Here is a 27544-nt window from a genome sequence, read left to right on the forward strand (position 1 = left end):
ACTCTGGCAAAACTGAATAAAGGATGGGAAATGTGCAATCCACAGGCCAAAGCAACCACAAGGCTCAGTACAACTGGCTGCGCATTAAGTGGCCAGCAGAGCCGGCAGCATAGAATAGTTCTGCCACCACCATCCCCTAAGATCTGACGAAGCTAGCTGTATCTAACTGCTCGTGCCAGAGTGCATTTACTTTATCAGCAAGCACCCTTCCTGCTCTCCTTGAAAAAGATGTGTTAGCTTATATTACTTCTGGAAAGGAACTGGAAAAGATAAATGGGATTTGGCCAATTTAACCATATGTTAAAGTGAGAATTCTGTTCACTATACTGGTGTCTCACATATGAGAACATGCCAGGATGTAGACAAACAAGGTGTAGGTCTACCTAAACCTATCCTAGTTTATTTATATGTAACTATTAAATAATACTTCATTCAAAAATGAAAAATCTGAGGCAAACGCTAAACCAATGAAATACTGAGATAAAAGGCCTAAAATGGGACTATCCTGGGCAAACTGGATATATAATGTGACGTCAGTACATGGGATATTTTAAATATCAATATAACATATACAAAATGAAAGCACATGTGTAAAAAATGACAATCTAGCTCTGTATGGCATGAGATGGAAAGATTTCCAGAATGCTATAGTATTTTATTTAAAAAGTAAGTTGTAGAATTATATATGCAGCATGATACAGTATAATACTTCTGAAAAAAAGCCAATCATCCCCCTAATCAGGAAGGGTACTCAACAAACTATCAATAGTGCTAAGCTGTGGGTGGTAGAACTAAAAAGGAACAGGGAAAAGGAAAGATTTACTCTTTATAATCTATTTTTGTTTGAACTTATTATAATGAACATTACTTTTGACACGTGAGCGACAAAAACAAAAAAAATATTACAAGGCATTAGCTAATTTAGTATCAACTGAGTGGTACAAGTAACAAATGATCTAGAAGTCCTGCAGAGGGACATTCCCTTTGGGCAGAGGAAAATAGAGAAGTCAAGCCGCCAAGAAAAAGGAAGATAAAGGTGGGAGCCCAGTGATCTTGCAAAATCCATAGTCTCACAGACCCCACAGTTGATGACACAGTCTCTCACTGTATATAGATTGACGTGCTCTCCAATTCTGAGAATGATCCAACAACTAGTGAAGGGAGGACATAAGGAGCCTCAGCCAGACAGTAAGTAGAGAAGTAAATAATGAGTTGGTCTCCTGCTCATTTCCCTCTTCTTCTACAATGTGGGCTCTTACTAACTTCTTATTGCCAATGTGTAATCAGGTCCTCATGTTGAGGTTTCTTCGTATGTAGTGGGACCCTACTCCTGAACCGCAGCCACAGCTGCCTGCTCCACAATCATGAACCACAACCAACAAGGGGTCCCGGTAATTGAAATGGTGAGAACATCCCTGGAGCATATATAGGACTGCTTTGGGGAACTAGAACAGAAAATTCACAAATGAAAACAGTGAAAGGTAAAATAGTAATGCTATGGCCAGATGGGTATGCCAAGGCCTTTTTTCCTCCAGAAGGAAAATATTTGTACTTTCATCCTATACAAAACAGGGAGTCATAAAAAGTTTTTCACTAAGGCAGTACATGACTACCACTTTATAAATATTTATCAAACAGGGTGTTAAGATGATTTTGGTGTGGGGTGAGAGAACAGATGTAGGATGATCAGTTAGGAGGATAGTGAATTAATCCAGATGAAGGTGATGATGAATAAGAAGAGGACGGGACCACGAGAAAAGGAAAGATAGCTTTTGAAATGACTTTCCAAGGTACGACTAGATAGTTCGGGGTCACTGAGTGAGGCAGGCAATTATAGCTGAGAGAACACCAGCCAGGTGTTACATATATATCCTAGGCATCAAAAGCTTGGACTTGAGACCTAAGTCATCAGAGAAACCAAACAAGACGATGTGAAAATTATAGTCATGATAAGAGGCAGAAAACTTGTGGATATGTCATTAGAAAGTAGCAAAGGGTAAAATCCAGGGTGTGCCTCTTCCTTGGCAATAAAAATGACCAATTATGACAGGAATAGCTAAGCAAAAGAGGTGGGCATTGTACAGAGCAAGGCATCTTGTTGTCAAAGGCTCTTACAGTCTTGAAGAAGGCAGCCATAGATACCACGCAGTGCACGCTCCTGGTAGCCGTCAAGAAGCTAGCTGAGGAGCGGCGACTACTATGCGTGCCCATAGGTTTTCTGCTGGGTAGGGCCATAGCATAGGCCAGGGTAGCAAGATGAGGCTATAGGGAAATTTATGTAGTAAGGGCTAAATTATTACAAAGGAATTCTGAAATTTTAATCTGGATGACAGAAAAGTAGTTTATGGATAGATTTTTAAAACTTAGGAGGAAAATGTTAGCAAGAAGGCATAGCAAATTCAGTTTTAGACATGACAATTTTGAATGGATTATACAAATGGTAATGTCCAGAATAGAGATGGGTTAGATATATGAGGGGAATGCATGAGAAAACATAGTGTTCGTAATGTCACACTGAAGTTCAGGAGACCAAGACTCAGACAGTATGTTTCAAACTTTTTGAACTATGGCCTACAAGGTTAAAAAAGTGCATTGCAATCTAATGTGTAGGTGTACACACATATCTTAAAGAAAAGCTCCATGAAACATCACTTATCCTTAATACTTGCTTTGATATTTTCTATTCTATTCCTCCTTCTCCTCCTTCTCCTTCTTCTTCTTCTTCTCCTTCTTATTCTTATTCTTTTTTTAAATGTCGCCCAAAGCCCCTAAATTGATTTCAGCACCTTCCTTTTGGTTTAGAGATTTTTAGATTAAAGAGACCTTTGTGATTATTTTGTAGAACCACCTGCAAAGATATGACTGATAAATCCAGAAGATATATTCTTGGAGAAAGAGTAAACAAGAGAAAAGCACAAAATTAAAGATCACTTGGGAACCACTAACGGGGGTAAGGGAAAGGCCAAAGAAGACAGGGAAAGTAGGTCATAGGATAGAAAAAACTAGTACCAAAGAGGACAATGTTGCAAAAAGGAATGGGTGGTCACAAAAGCTTTTTTCAGTTCATGTCTTTTTCTCTACTGCAGTATTTCTCAAAGTGTAGTTGAAGACACTAATTTAAGCAGAATTACCTTGGTCACTTGTTAAAAATTCAAATACCTGGATAGGCCTCATCCCAGGCCTAGTGAACTGAACTTTCTGGGTGTGTGTCCTGGAATTGACAATTAAAAGTTTCCCAGGATATTCTTTCCACCAAGGATTTTTATCTCAGTGCCTTTCACAAATCAGTTTTCAAAATGGTATTTTACATAGGAACATGCAATCTCACTTCACACATTAGATGTATTCTTAAATAGTTGCTAAGTAAGTACTTGCACACTAAACCATTATTCCCCCTGAAGACTACTGTGATTAACTTCAGAATTATGTCCACCCAGAAGGAAACAAACAAGCTTCCAAAGCATTCAGCCTTCAAATAAACATTCTTCATCCTGATTTTTCTGTACTACTTATGCCAGTGGCTGGCCAAATGGGCTTATAATCCTCATTATCTTTATTCAGTTTAAAAGCATATACTATATTTTAAAATTCACTACACTGTTACATATTTCATTTTGATTTTGAATTGAGTGCATTGGACTTAACTAGCTAAGTATCCCAATCAAGTGGCATTTAGCAGAACTCACAGGCAGGAAGTGCCACAAGGAGAAAGTTTTCAGAAAAATACAAAAACTAAAGTTTATGATTTGGACTCTAACACCAAAGATATCCCTTTATGTGGTAAGCCCTGCTAACAAAAATATTTGTCGTTATTACCAATTGATAACCAAGAAGTATGAGATATGACTCTAAGATAAGAATCATAACTAACAACAACAACAACTACTACTACAGTAGATAACATTTATTCACTTATCTCATATCAGGCTCTGTTTTAAAACCTTTGCATGGATTAACTCATTTCATCTTCACAACAATCGTGTGAAGTACCGTTTTAGACCTTATTTCCCAGATGATGCAGCTGAGATGCAGAGAGCTGTGTAACCCTCCTAGGGTCCCACAGCTAGAAATAGGAGCTGAGATTCAAACATAGGCATCCGGTCTAGAGTCTGTACTCAAAGGCAGTGTGCTACAACGTGATTGCAAGAAAGTCTCAGATGTTGAAGTAGTTAGCTGCCCAGTAGAGAGAAAGACTTGCTGTTTATGGTCTGGGATTTTTTCTTTTTCTGTTCTTTATGCAAGTGATTTCAAGATAACTTGGGTCTATAGTGGATCCCTGTTCACATTATACATGATAATGGGATACTGCGGTGGAGCCTGAGAGTCTGCATTTCTAACAAGTTCCCAGGTAATGGTGATACTGCCGGCTTGGGGCCACATTTTGAGTAGCGGGGGATTACAGTATGAGATCTGGAGTAACAATGCTAGTGTTGGAATCCTAGCTCCATTACTTACTAGTTTTATAACCTTCTCCTTGTGTGCCTCTACCACATCTGTAAAATAGTGAGATCATTAAAGTGTTGTTATGAGGATTACATGAGATAATCCATGGATACTACTTAGAACATAGAACATATTCTATGATACTACTTAGAACATATTCGCTGGAACATAGAAAGCACTCAATAAATATTATCTCTTAATCTTATAGAAAACTATCACAAGCATATATTGTATCCCATTAGAAAGCCATTTATAGAATTGACTGACATAGCAGAAACACTAAATAAAATTCTATCATATTTTTCCAGGCAGTCACTAGAACATCACTGTACACTGAAGGACATTTAATATATATAAGTTAGACCCACTATTCAACTTTATTAATTACATAAATCTGAAACTACTCTAAACGAATTTGTGTAAAGCTGGCTTCGGTCTATACTATTTAAAGAGATTATTTTGTTTCTATGCCAGAAAACTTTTTTATATTGCAGGTGTATACTGAGTTCCAACTCATTTATTTGAATAGCTTTCTCTGAATTGAGAAACAGGCATTTTTGTTTTAACAATTCATTTTTACCAAATAGAAATCAGAACTAGTATTAGTATGAACAATAATAATGATTTTAAACATTTGTTCAAACAAGGGCACTAGCATAGTTTAGATGAATTTGGATGAGTTAGTCAAAACCTTCACAGACAACTGTATACATTTTCAAACCACTGTACAATACAGCATAATTACCTCTTGCTATTGAGGACTGGGGCTTAGAAAGAATATTACTTGTCAGAATTGTGATGATTTAACAGTGATGTGATATGGGAAAGTTCAGTGGGGAAGAAAAGTAAAGTCAGAACCAGAAATGAAAACTGTTAGAAATTTCTCAAATTCAACACTGCTTGAAAATTAAAGAGATAGAAGGCAGTGAATGGAGTACAACTAGGAAAGAAAGATTAATGTCCCCCTCCAGTCACTGATAAAAACCAAGAAGGGTAAAACCTGCAGGTTCAATCAAGGAGGAGATGAGAACTATGAAGTGTTTTGGGTTGGCCAGTATCTTTATGAGTCAGCAAGAAAAGATCAGTAAATAATTTGCCTCTCTTTTCACCTTTTATTTCTCGAACACAGGTAATGAAAAAGACAATTGTGGGACAGATTCTGATATGTTTATTTTTCTAAATTAAAACTATATTCAACATATGACCTGCCCTGTGAGATCACGAAAGATGAGAATCAAGGAAAAGGGTGGAATCTGGGTGGGGAGATTATTATTTCCCTACTCTCTCCCTTTCTCTCTTTCCCTGCAGAATGGGGTAAGGCTCCAGGCTCCTCCTTTAATGTCCAGTGTGGTACTAGAATTTTTTTTAACATTCAGCACAACATATCAGATTTTACTCTACATGTTGCTTTGTATAACAAGTGTTACTTTAAAAAATAAGATTTTACCCCCCAAAAAATCTGCTTAAAAGTGCTTCTATAAAGGACTGGCATACGGAAAAATTTAAGGCAGGGTTACCGATACTTAATTATATCGAATAAGGATTCTTCTATTGAAATAATTATCAGGTTTAACTTGTACTTTTAGTGAAAAAAAAAATCAATTGTTGGAATTGTGATTCTTAACATCTAGAGATGATAACCCAACAAGATCGGATGGTTTGGATTAGAGGAACAAGAAAACAATTATACCAACATCATGTTTTGTTATTTGGGTTTACAATGGACTGAATCAAATTCCTGAAAAACAGAAATTTACCAAAATGCATGAGCTAACTTTTTCCACTTACAAGGCAGGTATTAGCTGTCTCTCAATACCAGAGAAGCAAGGAATTCCACTTCAGTGTGACCTATTTATGCCTCTTAGATTCATCATATGCATTTTTTAATGACCTCGAACCAAAGGAAATGTAGAAACCTATTTGAAAAGCTGACATTAAGGTTGTGACACCAACCAAAACAACAAGAGAATCTAAAGTTAAACTGACACACAATCCCCAAATCAGTCTGTTACACTCCTAATTTAAAAAACAGTTACTATGTGAAATAGTGATGGCATGTCAGCCTCTGCTTTGAAACTCCTGAATTTTGTCATTTGGTGTTTGTGTCACAACCTTAATATTATTTAAATATACTTTTTAATATCTATTATTTAAAAAATATCTTTGAATTGAAAATACTCTAGCTTTGAAGAAGCCAACCTCAAAGCACTGCATGCCACTTTTATTAGAAGTGGTGCATAAAACATTTCCTGTTGACAAATCTAATTCATTAAAAGGTGAGATGGATGCATTTTAAAATAACTGGCTGGCATCATTATCTGCAACACCTTTTATAAATTATTCCTCTTTTCCCTTTTGACTGAACTTGTCACAGTTCCCTTTCAGCGTCTGAGTGTTAAGCCTCATAGTCAATGCTTTCAACATGTTTAGACAAGTCATAAGTTAAACAAGCAGTGGTACTTTATTTTCTAGAAATGAGAAAGGGTAGCAGAAATACAGATTATTTCAGTCAATTCATTGATTTTTAACTAAAGACAAGTAAAGTCAGTTAGTGGTGGTTTCATCTTACACAAAGGATTTAAAAATAAAGCTATACTGTTTGAGTAGAAGGGAGAATTTGAAAGAAAGGAACATAAAGAGAGATGCTGGCAGCCCTGCTGCACTATTGTGCAGAAGACTTAGTTTAAAATTGAATTGTGCTTCCCCTGACATCGGAGATCAGGCATATCATAAGGCTGACAGCTGGCTGGCACACTACCTTCCTAAAGGAAAATGCTAACTGCATTTCTCTTAGAGGCCAAAGGAATAGAATTATAGAAGCTTTCAAGCAAACTGGGGAGGCAGAGTACAAATCATTTAAAATATGACAAAAACCATTTCTTACCTAATTTTGTTTCAGAAGACTATAAGAATGAGCTTGTCTTCTAATCCTAAGTAGGTGGTAAATTATTTCCTTATGAGTTGTCAGTAGAAGAGCTGCCCTTTCTTTAGTATCTTCAGCAGTTTTTTTCCACAAAATATACAAAGCACACCTATAAAATAATTAGATACAGCTTTCACTGCCACATGGAGGGGGCATAGTCACAACATTAGTCATCTACAATGGCAGTGACAGTACTATCATTGTTATAATATACAGACTTGATCCAAGAGATGCTGGAAACACATAAAGACATCCTGAAGTTGGGATACCTAAGAAAACCTTATCAACAAGATGATTCATAGATTATAGGCAAATGGATAACGGATGTACCTAGGAAAACGATATTCAAAACATCCCTTTTATTTTCAGTGATTTTTCAAATGCTCCTAAAGAAACGTAGATCACAGAGAGTAAGGGATGTTTGCACCATATGAAGTAAGCAACCTTTCAATACAATTATGTTTTTCTTGTTTAATTACCAGTTGCCCCAGAACTGTTTACTAAAACCATCTTTGGGGCTTCCCTGTCGGTCTAGTGGTTAAGACTCCATGCTTTCAATGCAGGGGACTCGAGTTCAATCCCTGGTTGGGGAACTAAGATCCTACATGCCGCGTGGCATGGCCAAAATATTTTTTTAAAAATTTTTAAAAAATTAAAAAAAATCTTTCCCCACTCTTCTAGGTTATCTTATTAAAGTAGATTCTGATTCAGTTGATCTGGGGTTGGGATCTGAGATTCTGTGTTTCTAACAACCTCCCAAGTAAAGTCACCAAAGAGGTGGGTCTGTGGTCTAAACATTCACTAGTAAGGTTCCACCAATCTATTTGACTTTCCCTGCACCAAAATACACTGTTGTTATTCTTGTTTTTTGGCCCTTTGTCTTTCTATATAATTTTAAAATCTTTTGTCAAGTATTCTCTCCTCCCTACCAAAATAGACAGTTAGGAATTTGATTGATCAAATTGGGCATCTGTAAAATCTTGACTTTCCCAAGCCATGTGTATTGTATATCATTCCATTTATTAAGGTCTTATTGTCACAAAATAATGCTTTACTATTTTCCCTATGGGAGTTTTACACATCTCTTGTTATGTCAGATGTATCCCCAGGAACTTCATATTTTGAATGTTAGTATAAATAATATCTCTTTGCAAGGGCTTTTTCATGTTTTGTTTATATATGTATGTGTTTGTATAATTTTTGTATATTGATGTATTTATCCAGGATATTTTCTAAACTCTTATTATTTTTTCTGTAGTTTTACATCATGCATACATAATGAGTTTTACTTCTTCATTCTAAAGTCTATACTTATTTCTTTATCTTGCCTTACTAAAAGAAAAAGAAAAGAAGTCAAATGATAAGTATATTACTTAATAGAAAAATCTATTTTATAATCTGTGATCAGCCAAAATGATCTCTTCATTAGGCTTAGGTCAACTAGAAAACTAATACGAAGAAGGTTCCAGATGTTTCCCTTGATATTTATTGATTGTTCTCATACTTCTTGACTTTCTCCGGTGTCTGATATACAAGTGCTTAAATGTTACTAACATCCATTGTCCCAAGCTGACTTCCAGTTGATACTTCACCAGAAACAGACAAAAACCCTCATGGACAACTTGGCCAGTGTAGGAACTAAATTTGAGCAAAACAGGAAACAGAGGAATTATAACAAGAGACATGGTTCAGTTCGGTCTAAGAACTAAGTGGAGATGCCCACACTAGGGAGCCATTACAGAGATACAACATATTACCCATACTACATAGCTGAAATCACAAGATTTCATGGAAAACCCATAAATAACTGAAATTGCTTTCTTGATAACATTGTCAGCCTGTAGGGTGAATTGCGCTTCTTGATAGCTTTCAGCCAATCAGTTCGACCACAGGAAAAAATTAAGACTTAACTGTTCCACAAAGTCAATGTTGTTAATATTGGTTACCTGAGGAAAGGTAAATGTGCTTGATGGTGGGATGAAGAATGGGGTAAAGAAAGAAAAAGATGCAGTAACTAAAATAATAATGACTACAATAATAATAATAAAAATACAACAATCTGTTCTTTAAAAATGGGTTCAAAATCCACTAAAATAATAATCATGAAGAAATATAGCAATGCAGAAAATGCTGAAAAGGACAGATGAAAACAGGACCCAAGCACACACGTACACATTACATTGCAACTGTTTAACAATATGTGCACAAAATTTTTGGTTAGGAAAATCAATAAGCATGTATTTTTCCCCCTTCCCTTCTAGAGGTTCCCTTAAAAAGATAAAAAAGGTGTGTGTTGGGGTGAGGGAACAGGATGTAAACTCACAAAAATGAAGAGACTGAGAGAGACATCACTACAAATTTGTACAAGGTAAACAGATGAAAGAGCTTTCATGGTAAAAACAGATTGGAAAAAGCAAAACTCTAGAATGTGTGCAGAGAATGCTGCAATTAAAGGAATGTCCTATATCATTGGCAGAAGTGTGGAGTAAGAAGTGAAGCTAAAGTATGCAATCAATTGACTGCCCAAGAAACACTGAATCTCCCTCCCCTACCTTTTTGAACAGCAACTTCTTTTTTTTTTTCCTTCTCCATAGTTAAATATCTGACTGTGATTAAAAAAAAAAAAAAAAGTAAATGGAAAAAGTGTTGTGTTTGAAGATATGAAATAACTATCTAGAAAATTAAGGATCAAAAGAGATGGGAGGGAGGGGATTAGGAAAACATGGTGGAGTCGAAGGACTTGAGCTCACCTCCTCATATGAAAACATCAAAATCAAAACTAACTGTTGAACGACCAATGAAAAAAAGACTGGAACATGCCAAAAAAGATATTCCGCATCCAAAGACAAAGAAGAAGCCACAACGAGACAGTAGCAGGGACACTTTCATCATATAATCAAATTCCATACCTGCTGGGTAGGCGAGCCACAAACTGGAAAATAATTATATCACAGAGGTTCTACCACAGGAGTGAGAGTTCTGAGCCCCACACCAGGCTCCCCAGCCTGGGGGTCTGGCATCAGGAGGAGGACCCCCCCAGAGCATTTGGTATTGAAGGACAGTGGGCCTTGAGTGCAGTAGCTCCATAGGACTGGGGTAAACAGAGACTCCACTCATGGAGGGCACATACAAAGTTTCATGTGCTCTGGAACCCAGGGCAAAGCAGTGACTCCATAGGAGCCAGGGCCAGACCTACCTGCAGGTCTTGGAGGGTCTCCTGGGGAGGCGGGGGTCAGCTGTGGCTCACTGTGGAGATAAGGATACTGATAGTAGAGGCCCTAGGGAATATTTAGCGTGAGCACTCCTGGACATTGCCATTTTGGCACTGAGACCTGCCCCCATCCAACAGCCTGCAGGCTCCAGTGCTGGGATGCCTCCGGCCAAACAACCAACAGTGTGGGAACACAGCCCCACCCATCAGCAGACAGGGTGCCTAAAGTCATCCTGAGCCCACAGCTGCCTCTAAACACACCCCTTGACATGGCCCTGGCCATCAGAGGTAAAGACCCAGCTCCATCCACCAGTGGGCAGGTAACAGTCCCGCCCACCAGGAAGCCTGCACAAGCACCTCAACCAACCTCACCCACCAGGGAGCAGACACCAGAAGCAAGAGGAACTACAATCCTGCAGCCTGCAGAACAGAGAACACAAAGGCAGAAACTAGAGGAAGGGAAGAAAAAGAACTACAAACACAAATCCAAAACAATTAACCAAATGGCAATGAGAACATATATATCAATAATTACCTTAAATGTAAATGGATTAAATGCTCCAACCAAAAGACAAAGACTGGCTGAATGGATACAAAAACAAGACCCATTTATATGTTGTCTACAAGAGACCCACTTCAGATCTAGGAACACATACAGAGTGAAAGTCAGAGGATGGAAAAAGATATTACATGCAAATGGAAATCAAAAGAAAGCTGGAGTAGAATACTCATATCAGACAAAATAGATTTTAAAATAAAGACTGTAAACAAAAGACAAAGAAAGACACTACATAATGATCAAGGGATCAATCAAAGAAAAAGATATAACAATTGTAAATATATATGCACCCAACATAGGAGCACCTCAATATATAAGGCAAATGCTAATAGCCATAAAATGAGAAATTGACAGTAACACAATAAAGGTGGGGGACTTTAGCTCCCCACTTACATCAATGGACAGAACATCCATAAAGAAAATCAATAAGAAAACACAGGCCCTAAATGACACATGAGACCAGATGGACTTAATTGATATTTATACAACATTCCACCCACCCAAGTACACATGGAACATTCTCCAGGATAGATCACATGCTGGACCACAAAGCAAGCCTCGGTGAATTTAAGAAAATTGAAATCATCTCAAGCAACTTTTCCAACCACAACACTATGAGATTAGAAATCAAATAAAAGAAAAAAACTGTAAAAAGCACAAACACATGGAGATTAAACAATATGTTACTAAACAACCAGTGGATCATTGAATAAATCAAAGAGGAAATGAAAAAAATACCTAGAGACAAATGAAAGGGAAAACACAATGATCCATAACCTAGGGTACACAGCAAAAGCAGTTCTAAGAGGGAAGTTTATAGTGCTACAATCTTACCTCAGGAAACAAGAAAAATCTCAAACAACCAAACCTTACACCTAAACCAACTAAAGAAAGAAGAACAAATAAAACCCAAAGTTAGTAGAAGGAGAGAAATCATAAAGATCAGAGCAGAGATAAATGAAATAAAGATGAAGAAAACAATAGAAAAGATCAATGAAACTAAAACCTGATTTTGTGAAAAGATACACAAAATTTATAAACCTCTAGCCAGAAAAAAAAAAGAGCAGGCTCAAATCAATAAAATTAGAAATGAAAAAGGAGAAGTTACAACTGACACCACAGAAATACAAAGGATGATAGAAATTACTACAGGCGACTATATGCCAATAAAATGGACAACCTGGAAGAAATGGATAAATTCTTTTTTTTTTTATTTTATTTATTTATTTTATTTATTTATTTTTGGTTGTGCCAGGTCTTAGTTGCAGCCAGTGGGCTCCTTAGTTGCAGCCAGCGGGCTCCTTAGTTGTGGCATGCGCACTCTTAGTTGCGGCATGCATGTGGAATCTAGTTCCTTGACCAGGGATCGAACCTGCGTCCCCTGCATTGGGAGGCGAATTCTTAACCAGCGCACCACCAGGGAAGTCCCTGGATGAATTCTTAAAAGGTACAATCTTCCAAGACTCAACCTGGAAGAAAGAGAGAACACGAACACACCAATCACAAGTACTGAAATTGAAACTGTGATTAGAAAACTTGCAACAAACAAAAGTCCAGGACCAGGTGGCTACACAGACGAATTCTATCAAACATTTAGAGACGAGTTAACACTTATCCTTCTGAAACTATTCCAAAAAATTGCAGGAGGAACACTTTCAAACTCATTCTATGAGGCCACCATCATCCTGATACAAAAACCAGACAAAGATACCACAAAAAAAGAAAACTAGAGGCCAATATCACTGATGAACATAGATGCAAAAATCCTCAACAAAATGCTACCAAACCAAATCCAACAATATATTTAAAAGATACACCATGATGAAGTGGGATTTATCCCAGGGATGCAAGGATTCTTCATCATACACAAATCAATCAATGTGATACACTATATTAACAAATTGAAGAATAAAAACCACATGATCATCTTAATAGATGTAGAAAAAGCTTTTGACAAAATTCAACACCCATTTATTATAAAACTCAACAGAAACTGGGCACGCAGCGAACCTACCTCAACATAATAAAGGCCATATACGATAAACATCATACTCAACAAGGAAAAGCTGAAAGCTGAAAGATCAGGAGGAAGACAAGGATGTCCACTCTTGCCACTTTTATTCAACATAGTTTTGCAAGTCCTAGCCATGCCAATCAGAGAAGAAAAAGAAATTAAAAGAATCCAAATTGGAAAAGATGAAGTAAAACCAGCACTGTTTGCAGATGACATGATTCTATACATAGAAAATCCTAAAGATGCTACCAGAAAACTACTAGGGCTCACCAGTGAATTTGGTAAAATTGCAGGATAAAAAATTAACACATAAAAATCTCTTGCATTTCTATACACTAACAACAAAAGATCAGAAAGAGAAATTAAGCAAACAATCCCAATTACTATCACATCAAAAACAATAAAATACCTGGGAATAAATCTACCTAAGGAGGTAAAAAACCTATACTCTGTAAACTATAAGAGGCTGATGAAAGAAATCGGAAATGACACAAACAGATGGAAAGGTATACCATGTTCTTGGATTGGAAGAATCAATATTTTCAAAATGACTATACTACCCAAGGCAATCTACACATTCAGTGCCATCCCTATCAAATTACCAATGGCATTTATCACAAAACTAGAACAAAAAGTTTTTAAATTTCTATGGAAACACAAAACATAAAGCAATCCTGAGCAAGAAAAACGGAGCTGGAGGAATCGGGTTCCCTGACTCCGACTATACTACAAAGCTACAGTAATCAAAACAGTATGGTACTGGCACAAAAACAGAAATATAGATCAATGCAACAGGATAGAAAGCCCAGAAATAAACCCATGCACCTATGGTTCATTAGTCTACGACAATGGAGGCAAGAATATACAGTGGAGAAAAGACAGTCTCTTCAATAAGTGGTGCTGGGAAAACTGGACAACTGCATGGAAAAGAATGAAATTAGAACATTCTTTAACACCATACACAAAAATAAACTCAAAATGGATTAAAGACCTAAATGTAAGACTGGATACTATAAACCTCTTAGACGAAAACATAGGCAGACCACACTTTGACATAAATCGTAGCAATATCTTTTTGGATCTACCTCCTAGAATAATGAATATAAAAACAAAAAAACCCAAATGGGACCTAATTAAACTTAAAAGCTTTTGCTCAGCAAAGAAAACCATACACAAAATGAAAAGACAACCCACAAAATGGGAGAAAATATTTGCAAACAAAGCAACCAACAAGGGATTAGTCTCCAAAATATACAAACAGCTCATGCAGCTCAATATCAAAAAAAACCAAACAACCCAATCAAAAAATGGGCAGATCTAAATAGACATTTCTCCAAAGACATACAGGTGGCCAAAAAGCACATGAAAGTTGCTCAACGTTGCTAATTATTAGCAAAATGCAAATCAAAACTACAATAAGGTATCACCTCACACAGGTCAGAATGGCTGTCATCAAAAAGTCTACAAACAATAAACGCTGGAGAGGGTGTGGAGAAAAGGGAAGCCACCTACACTGTTGGTGGGAATGTAAATTGGTACAACCACTATGTAGAACAGTATGGAGGTTCCTTAAAAAACTTAAAATAGAACTACCATATGATTCAGCAATCCCACTCCTGAAAATATATTCAAACAAAACTCTAATTCAAAAAGATACATGCACCCCTATGTTCATAGCAGCACTATTCACAATAAGCAAGACATGGAAGCCACCTAAATGCCCATTGACAGAGGAATGAATAAAGAAGATGTGGTACATATACACAGTAGAATATTACTGAGCCATAAAAAAGAATGAAATAATGCCATTTGCAGCAACATGGATGCACATAGAGATTATTATACTAAGTGAAGTAAGTCAGACAGAGGAAGACAAATACCATATGATATCACTTATATGTGGAATCTAAAAAAATGATACATGAACTTATTTATAAAATAGCAACAGACTCACAGACTTCGAAAACAAATTTACGGTTACCAAAGGGGAAAGGTGGGGGGGGGGGGGGGATAAATTATATAAAATGGAAAACTAGGAAAGGTAGCATGCATTCCCCAAAGAAAAGTCTGTCTCATTCTGGCCTTTAGCTGACTTCCAGCATAATCATGGTAACCCACCTATTCACTCTAAAGCAAACTGTACCAGTCAAATCAGTGCCATCCAAATATAGTTTCTAGGCAGCTTTTTGATTTTCTTCTTTCTATTATGAATGCACAGTCAAGGACAATGGGGTATTTGAAGAAAATCTTTTTTTTTTCCACATTTGAAACCAACGTAAAACAATAATTAGCCCCCAAAGAAAATGGAGATAAGTCCATTAATAGAACATGTAAATTTTCCATCATCCTAAGAGAGTAAAGAAAAAAAATGTACACATAATACAAGACCAGAAGCAGGACATCCAGCTATGGCTGAGTACAATCAGTAAATACTCTTCCAAAAAAGAAACTATAGAGGTAGACAAAATTGACAAATACAACCATTTTAGTCACCTAGAACTAGACCAAAGGAAGATAACAATTTGAAAAGCATTTATATTTGAAAAACTATTAATCTTTAGGTAAGAAAACTAGGGCCCTCTGGTATTCTAGCCTAGAGCTACCCTTATCAACATCAACCACAGCTCAGTGAGTACAGAGGTTCTTCCAGGGTGGGGAAGGTCGTTAGAACCAGAAACATCTCTGCTGTGGTCAAAGGGGGCTCACTGGTACTTGAGTGGTGGGTGATGCCCACCTCCAGCAGTGTTTCAGTGGAAGAGATGGCCTTAAAAAAGGGAGCAAGCAAGGAGAGTCAACAGCTCAACTAGGCCAAGGTTATGTTCACACTTGGGGCAAGCGTACTCTCGGCTATGGCTGAGTATGTACAATGGAGGCCTGAGAGGAACAAAGCTAGCCACACATTCCTGAGGCCGAACAATCACATGCACAGAGGAAATGTGAAAGAGCTCAGCAGAAAGCAAAAGCTGGGCACACTTGAAAACAATGTAAACTTTAAATATATTCCTCTATCAATACAGAGATCCATGAGCACATGACAGATGACTTACTGACTTGAAGTGTTTGCACACATCCACTATCCAACCATCAGCTTATCATTTAAGCTTCACAGACAGAGGCACAGAGGCAAAGGAAGCCAAATGTAAAACTCATAACAAGAATCACACACACACAAAAAAATCAGTGGCCACCTATCACAAGGGAGGTAGGTGTTACTGACTTAGTTTAGGCAAATTACTAAACAAGGAAACAAGCAAATAAACAAAGCAACAACAGGGAGAAAAAAAATTCAGAATCCAGAGTTGCTACAATATATGATCTAAAATATCCAGTTTTCAGCAAGAAGTTATGAGACATGCAAATAAATAGGGAAAAAGCAGCCAATAGAAACTGAGTATCCCTAGATGTTGAATTTAAATGAAGACTTTAAAGCAGATATTATAAATACATTCCATGAACCAAAGGTGACCATATTTAAAGAATAAAAGGAAAGTATGGCAATGATGAATAAAAAATGTAAGAGATTCACAATAAGGAGAAAGAAATTTTTAAAAAGAGCCAAATGGAAATTTTGGACTTGAAAAGTGTATAAAATGGAAAGTCACTATAGGAACTTGACAGCAGATTCAAGATGATCTGAAGAAAGAATTAGTGAATTTAAAATAGATGAATATAAATTATCCAATCTGAAGAACAGAGGGAAAAAATAATTTAAAAAATGAACAGGACTTCCCTCATGGTGCAGTGGTTAGGAATCCGCCAGCCAATGCAGGGGACACAGGTTCAAACCTTGGTCCAGGAAGATCCCACATGCCGCGGAGCAACTAAGCCCGTGCACCACAACTACTGAACCTGTGCTCTAGAGCCCGTGAGCCACAACTACTGAAGCCCGTGCACCTAGATCCCGTGCTCCGCAACAAGAGGAGCCATCGCAATGAGAAGCCCATGCACTGCAAAGAAGAGTAGCCCCTGCTCGCCACAACTAGAGAGAGCCCACGTGCAGCAATGAAGACCCAGCACAGCCAAAAATAAATTAATTAAATAAATAAATTAAAAAAAAAAAGAACAAAGACTCAGACATTTTGGATAATCACAACTATATCAAAAAGCATGTAATGAGTATCCCAGAAGGAATGGAGACAGAAAAAGGGATAGAAAAAAATATGTGAAGAAATAAGGGATAAAAACATACCAAATTTGATGAAAAATATTCATCTACTCATCAAAGAAATTCAACAGACCCCACGCAGGACAAATATAAAGAGACGGATATTTCAACATAACATAATGAAACTATTGGTGAACAAAGACAAAGAGAAAATCTTAAAAGCAGCAAGAGAAAAGTAAATCATCACATACAGGTGAGCATCAATGAAATAATGGAGGCCAGAAGTCAGTGGAATGAGAAATTCAAAATGCTGAAAGAAAAAAAAGAAACTGTCCACTAATTATCCTATATCAAGAATAACTACGCTGTAAAGCAATTATACTCCAATAAAGATGTTAAAAAAAATAAAAAAATAAAACTGGAGATGAATAAGGTAGAGAAAAAAAAAAAAAAGAATAACTACCTTTAGGCTTCCCTGGTGGCACAGTGGTTGAGAATCCGCTGGCCAATGCAGGGGACACAGGTTTGAGCCCTGCTCTGGGAAGATCCCACATGCCGAAGGCCAACTAAACCTGTGTGCCACAACTACTGAGCTTGCGAGCCACAACTACTGAGCCCGTGTGCCACAACTATGAAGCCCATGTGCCTAGAGCCTGTGCTCCGCAACAAGAGGAGCCACTGCAATGAGAAGCCCGTGCACCACAACAAAGAGTAGCCCCCACTCGTCGCAACTAGAGAAAGCCTGCATGCAGCAATGAAGATGCAACGTAGCCAAAAATAAAATTAATTAATTTAAAAAAAAAGAATAACTACCTTTAAATTGAAGGCAAAATAGAGCCATCACTTTTAAAACTGAAGATGAAATAAAGACTGAGAATTTGTGGTTAGCAGATGGGTCTTAAAAAAATATTAAGGGAAATCCTTCAAGCTGCAAGGAATTGACACCAGATGGTAATTTAAATCCAAAGTAAGAAATAAAGAGCTCCAGAAATGGTAAATATGTGGGCTAGTATAAAAGGCTCTATAAAATATTATCTCATTTCTTTTAATTGAACTCTTTAAAGACATAGATTGCATAAAGCAATAACTATAGTAATGCATTGATTATTTTAAAACATGTAGAGATGTAATACATATGACAATAATAGCAGAAAGGACAGGAAGGAATAAAACTATGCTGGAACAAAATTTCTATATTTTCTCAAAATTAAGTCAGTATTAACTGGTTGCATTAAGTTGGTTGTGGTAAGTTAAGATGTAGACTATGTTCTCTAGTGCAAACACTAAGAAAATAACTTTTTAAAAGGTAAAGTTTCACTAGAAATTAAAATATGACTATATTAAAAATATTTATCTAATACCAAAGAAGGCAACCAAGGTAGAAGAAAGAAATAAAAGAGACAAGAGTCATATAAAAACAAAGCAATATGGAAAATATAAACGTGATCATGCTAATAAGTACATTAAATATGAAAGGTCTAAACACCTCAATCCAAAGGCAGGAATTGTTAGACTAGATATAAATGCAAGATGCAACCATGTGTCATCTATACAAGACATATTTTACATTCAAAGACAATAAATAGATTAAAAGTTAAAAGATGGAAAAGATATGCCATACAAACAGTAATCATAACAGAGCTGGAGTTACTGTACTAATATTACACAAAATAGGCTTCAAGAAATAGTACTTGAGGGGACTTCCCTGGTGGTTCAGTGGGTAAGACTTTGTGCTCCCAATGCAGGGGGCCCCAGCTCCATCCCTGATCGGGGAACTAGATCCCGCATGCATGCCGCAACTAAGAGTCCGCGTGCTGCAACTAAGAATTTTGTATGCCACAACTAAGAAGTTCACATGACGCAATTAAAGATCCAGCATACTGCAACTAAGACACGGCGCAGCCAAAATAAATTAATTAATTAATTTAAAAAAAAATAGTATTTGAGAAAAACAGATATAAAAGGGTCAATACATCAAAAAGATATAATATTTACAAATATATATGCACCTAAAACAGGGCCTCAAAGTCAGTGGAGCAAAAAATGACAGAATTCAAAGAAATTGACTATTTGAGATTTATAATTAGATATTTCAATCCTCTGCACTCAATAATTGATGGAATTAAACAGAAAATCAGCAAGAGTACAGAAGATCTGAAATACTGTCAACCTATTCAACCTAACTCCCATATACAGACTACTCCACTCAATGATGGCAGAATACACATTTTTTTTCCAAATGCCAAAAATTTTTTTCAAAAATAGATCATATTCTAGGTCATAAAACAAGTCTCAATAAATTTAAAAGTAATGAGATCATAGGAAGTAATAAGATCATGTTCTATGAGTACAACAAAATTAAATCAGAAATCAATAGCATTAAAAAATTTTGGAAAATTCCCAATATTTGGAAGTTAACATACTTTTAAATAACAAGTCAAAAAAGGAATCACAGGGGATATTAGAAAATATTTTTTACTGAATGATAGTGGAAACGCAATATGTCACATTTTACGGGATACATAAAAAGCTATAGAAGGAAATCTATAGCTTTAAACACATATCAAAAAAGAAGAAAGGTGTAGAATAAGTGCCTCAAGATTCAATCTTAGGACACTAGAAAAAGACGAGCAAACCACATGCAAAGCAAGGATAAGAAAGGCAACATAAAGGATTACAGCAGAAATAAATGATACAGAAAAAAGAAAAGCAATAAACAATAAAAACAAAAGTTGGTTTTTGAAAATATTAACAAAATTGCAAACGCTTAGCTAGACTGATCAAGAGAAAAAGAAAAAGGGCATAAATTACCAAAATAATGAATGAAAAATATATCACTACTGGTCATACAGAAATCGAAAAGATTATGACAACACAATGAACAACTTTATGCCAAAAAGTAGACACACAGATGAAATGGGCACATTTTTAGAAAGACATAAATGACCAAAACCAAATCAAGAAAAACTGCAAAAACTGAACAGGTCTAAAACAAGTAACGAAATTGAATTAGTAATTCAAAATCTTCCAACAAGGAAAAGCAAAGACCCAAGGTCTTTACTGGTGAATTCTATAAAAAAAACAAAAACAAAAAAAATACCAACATTTCACTAACTCTTTTAGAAAACAGAGGAAAGAAACCTTCCTAACTCATCCTATGACGACAGTATTACCCTGAAAACAAAGCCAAACAAACACATCAGAAGAAAATAAAACTGTAGACTAAATGCCTACATTAAAAAAGAAAGATCTAAAAAAAAAAAAAAAAGAAAGATCTGAAATCAATACCATAACCATCAACCTTAAGAAACTAGAAAAAGAAGAGCAACCTAAACCTAAAGCAAGCAGAAGGAAGAAAACAATAAAGATTAGATTGGAAATTAATAAAAAGAGAATAGAAAAAATAGAGAAAATCAATGAAACTGAAGATTTTTGAAAGGATGAACAAAATTGATGAAGCGTTAGCTAGACTCACACAAACACACACTTGCACGCATGTGCACACACACACAAAAGAGAGGTAAGATTGAAATTGCAAACGTTAGGAATGAAAGGAGGAACACTATTACGGACCTTACAGAAATAAAGAGATTAGAAGGGGATACAATATATGGTTGTACATCATTAAATTTTATAACCTAGATGAAATAGACAAATTCCCAAAAAGACACAGAGTACTGAAATGACTGGAGACTAAAAAATAGGAAAAGACCTATAACAAAAAAGCAGATTGAATTAATGATCAAAAACTTTTTCACAAAGACAAACCCAGATCAGATGGTTTCATTGGTGAATTCTACCAGAAATTAACACCAATCCTTCACAAACTCTCCCAAAAACAGAAGCGGAGGGAACAATTCTCAACTCATTCTCTAAGGCCAGTATTACCTTGATACTAAAACGAGACAAAAACATTACAAGAAAAAAAAACTATAGACCAATATTACTTATGAATATATAGGCTAAAATACTCAACAAACTATCAACAAATTGAATCCAGCAACATACAAAAAGCATTTTACACCATGACTAAGTGGCATTTATCCCAGGAATGTAAGGTTGAATCAACACAGGAAAATGAACCAATGTAATATACCTCGTTAATAGAATATAGGACAAAAACTACGTGATGATCTAAATAGATGCAGAGAAGAATGTGTCAAAATCCAACACCCTTTCATGATAAAAAACACTCAACAAACCAGGAGTAGAAGGGAATTTCATCAACTTGATAAAAGACATTTACAAAAAACCCACAACTAACTTCATACTTAATGGTGAAAGACTGAAAGCTTTGCCCTTAAGATCAGGAACAAGACAAGTGTGTCCGTTTTTAACCCTTCTGTTCAATATTGTACTGGAAGTTCCAGCCAGGACAATTAGGCAAGAAAAGTAAATATAAGGCATCCAGACTGGAAAGGAAGAAGTAAATCTCTTCTTATAGACGACATGATCTTGTATGTAGAAAATCCTAAGGAATTCTAAAACAAACCCAAAACTCAAACTATTGGAGCTAATAAATACATTCAACAAAGTTTGCAGAAAATAAGATTAATAAACAGAAACAAATTATATATAATATGCTAGCAATTAACAATTTTAAAATGAAATTAGGAAAGAAATTCCATTTACAATAGCATCAAATAGAATAAAATATTTAGGAAAACATTTAACAAAAGAAGTGCAAGACCTATCCACTGAAAGATCTAAATACATGAAAAGTCCATTGTTTATGGATTGAAAGATTTAATATTGTTAAAGTAGCAATACTTCTCAAATTAATCTACAGATTCAATGCAATCTCTATCAAAATCCCAGCTGCCTATTAACAAACTGATCTTAAAATTCATATGGAAATGCAAGGGACAGTCAAAAAAATCTTGAAAAAGAAGAATGGAGTTAGAGAACTCACATTTCCTACTTTTCAAAACTTACTACAGACCTGCAGTAATCAAGATTGTGTGATAGGATAGGCATAAAGATAGACATGTAATCAATGGAACAGAATGGAGAGTCCAAAAATAAACCCATACAATGTTCAACTGATTTTTGATAAGGGATTCAAGAAAATTCAATAGGGAAAGATTGTCTTTTCAAGCAAAGTTGCTGAGACAACTGAATACCAACATGCAAAAGAACGAAGTCGAACTCCTTCATCTAAAGACATACAAAAATTAACTCAAAATCGATCAATGACCTAAACACAAGTGATAAAATACGTACAATTTTTAGAAGAAATCACAGGTGTAAAATCAAGAACATTTGTGCTTCAAAGGATGACATCAATAAAGTGAAAAAACAACCTACGTGAAAAAACAACCTACTGAGTGGGAGAAAATATTTGCAAATCAAATATCTGATAGGGAGATAGTATCCCAAAATCTATAAAGAATTCTTACAGCTCAACAATAAAATGACAAGTAATTCAATTTAAAAATGACAAAGGGGGACTTCCCTGATGGTCCAGTGGTAAAGAATCCGCCTTCCAATGCAGGGGACGTGAGTGCGATCCCTGGTCGGGGAACTAAGATCCCACATGCCGCGGGGCAACAAAGCCCATGCACCACAACTACTGAGCTCATGTGCCTCAACTAGAGAGTCCATGGGCTGCAAACTACAGAGCCCATGCTCTCTGGAGCCTGCGCCACAACTAGAGAAGAGAAAACCCGCACTCTACAACTAGACAGAAGCCCGCGCACCGCAAGGAAGAGCCTGCCTGTCGCAACAAGCGCCATAACGAAAAATCCCACATGCCTCAACAAAGACCTCACGCAGCCAAATAAATAAATAAATAATAAATAAATAATAAATAAATATTGTTTTAAAAAATAACAAAGGATTTGAATAGACATATGTCCAAAGGAGATAGACAAATGGCCAATAAGTACACAAAATGATGCTGAGCATCATTAATTATCAGATAAATACAAATTGAGACCACGTAAGATACCACTTCACAACTCACTAGAATGACTATAATCAAAAGACAGACACTAACATGTTTTGGGGAGGATGTGGAAAACCTGAAACCACCACACAGTGCTAGTGGAATTGTAAAGGTCTCCCTCCCCCACCCTTCTCAGTAGGGTATTTCATTTGCATTTTGCATTTTGTAATTATTTTTGTGATCTCTCCCACTAGACTGAAGCATTTGAGACTAGGACTAGGTCTCTTTCCCTAACTCGAGTATATCAGTTAGAGCAACTATCATTCCGTGCTATCTGCAATCACTGATTTGCTTACCTCTCTCAACCACTAGACTATAATCCTCTTAAGAGAGAAACTGTGCTTTCTTTATTTTTGCATCCTAGTACCTAGCCTAGTAGTTAACACACAGGAAGTACAAAAGAAAAAATTAAATAAGAGATTCCAAAGTATGGTACACAGATCCCTGGTGGAGACCCAATATTCTTACAAAAGGTTCACAAGGTAAAAACCATTTTCGTAATAATAAGACATTCCAAGCCATTTCACTAGGTTGACATTTGTACTAAATGCAAAAGCAACAATGCCCTAGCACAAATTATAATACCCAAACTGTGTTAGTTTTACTACTTTTCTATTGCTACTGTAATAAGTTGCCACAAATTTATTGTCATAAAGCCACAAAAATTTATTATCTTACAGTTCTCCTGGTTAAAGAATATTTCAGGGTCTCACTAGGCTAAAACCAAATGCTCAGCAGCTGCATTCCTTTCTGGAGGCTCTGAAGAGAATCTGTTGTTTCCTTGCATTTTTTAGCTTCTAGAGGCTGCTCTCATTCCTTGGCTGGTGGCCCACTTCCCCCATTTTCTAGCTAGCTATGTGAGTCCTTTTCATATTTCATCACTCTGAATTACTTTTCTGCCTCCTTCTTTCACTTTTGAAAACCACTGTAATTACACTGCACCCATTCAGATAATCCAGGATAATCTGAATATTTTAAAGTAAACTGACTAGCAAATTTAAGTCCCCTTTGCTATATAACATAACATAGTCACAGGTTCTAGGGATTATGATGTAGGCATTTCTGAGGGCCATTCTGCTTACCCCTGTAGTCACATTTTTCACCATCACACAGTTAAAATAAAAAATAATGGGAGGTTCACTTAATAATGTCCTTGATGAGGCACTAAAAATTAGTAATTTTATTAACTCAACCTTTCAATACACCACACATTTTCTCAAAATTAATCAAATTGAGCTGTCATTTCAAGGAAAATATTAGAAAGTATTTGTTGCCAATGATAAAATTAGAGCACTTAAAGCAAAAACAAAGATCTTGGAAAATTCATATACTTGCAGATGGACAGTCTTGCAATATTTTAAGATTTTCCTGAGGAGATTAATGGTAATATTAACAAATGGGATTTTTTGATATTGTATAATGAAGTATATTAAGATTTGGAAGTCAAGCATACCTCAGTGAATCAATATTTTCATATGGCCAATGCATTATGTAACAAAAGTATGTGTTTGTAAAAGATTCATTCAAAATGCAAGACGGGGGGCAGGATTCAAGATGGTAGAACACTAAGACATGGAGATGACCTTCCTCCCCACAAATACATCAGAAATACATCTACATGTGGAACAACTCCTACAGGACACCTACTGAATGCTGGCAGAAGACCTCAGACCTCCCAAAAGGCAAGAAACTCCCCATGTACCTGGGTAGGGCAAAAGAAAAAAGAAAAAACAGACAAAAGAATAGGGACGGGACCTGCACCAGTGGGAGGGAGCTGTGAAGGAGGAAAGGTTTCCACACACTAGGAAGCCCCTTCATGGGTGGAGACTGCGGGTGGCGGAGGGGGGAAGCTTCGGAGCCACGGAGGAGAGCACAGCAACAGGGGTGCGGAGGGCAAAGCAGAGATTCCCACACAGAGGATCGGTGCCGACCAGCACTCACCAGCCTGAGAGGCTTGTCTGCTCACCCGCCAGGGCAGGCAGGGGCTGGTAGCTGAGGCACTGGCTTCAGTGGATCCCAGGGAGAGGACTGGGGTTGGCTGCGTGAACACAGCCTGAAGGGGCTAGTGCTCCACAGCTAGCCAGGAGGGAGTCTGGGAAAAAGTCTGGAGCTGCCGAAGAGGCAAGAGACTTTTTTTTCCTTCTTTGTTCTCTGGTGCGCAAGGAGAGGGGATTAAGAGCGCCGCTTAAAGGAGCTCCAAAGATGGGTGCAAGCCGCGGCTATCAGTGCAGACCCCAGAGACGGGCATGAGATGCTAAGGCTGTTGCTGCCGCCACCAGGAGGCCTGTATGCAAGCACAGGTCACTATCCTCACCTCCCCTCCCGGGAGCCTGTGCAGTCCACCACTGCCAGGGTCCTGTGATCCAGGGACAACTTCCCCGGGAGAACGCACGGTGCACCTCAGACTGTTGCAACATCATGCCGGCCTCTGCCGCTGCAGGCTCGCCCCGCATTCCGTACCCCTCCCTCCCCCCGGCCTGAGTGAGCCAGAGCCCCCTAATCAGCGGCTCCTTTAACCCCGTCCTGTCTGGGCAAAGAACAGACACCCTGAGGCGACCTACACACAGAGATGGGGCCAAATCCAAAGCTGAACCTCGGGAGCTGTGCGAACAAAGAAGAGAAAGGAAAATCTCCCCCAGCAGCCTCAGGAGCAGTGGATTAAATCTCCACAATCAACATGATGTACCCTGCACCTCTGGAATACCTGAATAAACAATATATCATCCCAAACTGAGGAGGTGGACTTTGGGAGCAACGATATATATATATTTTTCCCTTTTTCTCTTTTTCTGACTGTGTATGTGTATGCTTCTTTTTGTGATTTTGTCTGTATAGCTTTGCTTTTACCATTTGTCCTAGGATTCTGCCTGTCCGTTGTTTTTGTCTTTTTTTTTTAGTATAGTTTTTAGCACTTGTTTTCATTGGTGGATTTGTTTATAGGTATGGCTGCTCTCTTCTTTATTTTTAAATTTTTTTTAATAATTATTTTTTATTTTAATAACTTTATTTTCTTTTATCTTTTTCTTTCTTTCCTTCTTTTTTTCTCCCTTTTACTCTAAGCCATGTGGATGACAGCCTCTTGGTGCTCCAGTCAGGCGTCAGGGCTGTGCCTCTGACGTGGGAGAGCCAAGTTCGGGACATTGGTCCACGAGAGACCTCCCAGCTCCACGTAATATCAAATGGCGAAAATTTCCCAGAGATCTAAATCTCAATGCCAAGACCCAGCTCCACTGAATGAACAGCAAGCTACAGTGCTGGATACCCTATGCCAAACAACTAGCAACACAGGAACACAACCCCACCCATTAGCAGAGAGGCTGCCTAAAATCATAATAAGGTCACAGACACCCCAAAACACACCACCAGACGTGGACCTGCCCACCAGAAAGACAAGCTGCAGCCTCATCCACCAGAACACAGGCACTAGTCCGGTCCACCAGGAAGCGTACACAACCCATGGAACCAACCTTAGCCACTGGGAGCAGACACCAAAAACAACAGGAACTACGAACCTGCAGCCTTCGAAAAGGAGACCCCAAACACAGTAAGTCAAGCAAAATAAGAAGACAGAGAAACACACAGCAGATGAAGGAGCAAGGTAAAAACCCACCAGACCTAACAAATGAAGAGGAAATAGGAAGTCTACCTGAAAAACAACTCAGAATAATGACAGTAATGATGATCCAAAATCTTGGAAAAAGAATGGAGAAAATACAAGAAACGTTTAACAAGGACCTAGAAGAACTAACGAGCAAATAAACAATGATGAACAACACAATAAATGAAATTAAAAATTCTCTAGAAGGAATCAATGGCAGAATAACTTAGGAAGAAGAAAGGATAAGTGACCTGGAAGATAAAATAGTGGAAATAACGGCCACAGAGCAGAATAAAGAAAAAAGAATGAAAAGAATTGAGGAAAGTCTCACAGACCTCTGGGACAACATTAAACACACCAACATTCGAATTATAGGGGTCCCAGAAGAAGAAGAGAGAAAGAAAGGGACTGAGAAAATATTTGAAGAGATTATAGTTGAAAACTTCCTTAATATGGGAAAGGAAATAGTTAATCAAGTCCAGGAAGCACAGAGAGTCCCATACAGGATAAATCCAAGGAGAAACATGCCAATACACATATTAATCAAACTATCAAAAATTAAATATGAAGAAAAAATATTAAAAGCAGCAAGGGAAAAACAACAAACAACACATAAGGGAATCCCCATAAGGTTAACAGCTGATCATTCAGCAGAAACTCTGCAAGTCAGAAGGGAGTGGCAGGACATATTTAAAGTGATGAAGGAGAAAAACCTACTACCAACATTACTCTACCCAGCAAGGA

The 27544-nt window shown here is 37.2% G+C and overlaps 1 protein-coding gene across 3 annotated transcripts in view; it reads right to left on the reverse strand.

The window, feature by feature from the left end:
* The window catches only part of KIAA0825, a 366826-nt gene that overhangs the window by 325147 nt on the left and 14135 nt on the right, over nucleotides 1–27544 (reverse strand). For all 3 annotated transcript variants that reach the window (XM_082375204.1, XM_082375205.1, XM_082375206.1), the window contains exon 2: nucleotides 7328–7475. The gene's annotated coding sequence lies outside the window, so the exon portion shown is untranslated. The remainder of the gene's footprint in view (nucleotides 1–7327; nucleotides 7476–27544) is intronic.

Source organism: Balaenoptera borealis (assembly GCF_965194805.1).
Source record: "Balaenoptera borealis genome assembly, chromosome: 2".
Classification (NCBI taxonomy): Eukaryota; Metazoa; Chordata; class Mammalia; order Artiodactyla; family Balaenopteridae; genus Balaenoptera; species Balaenoptera borealis.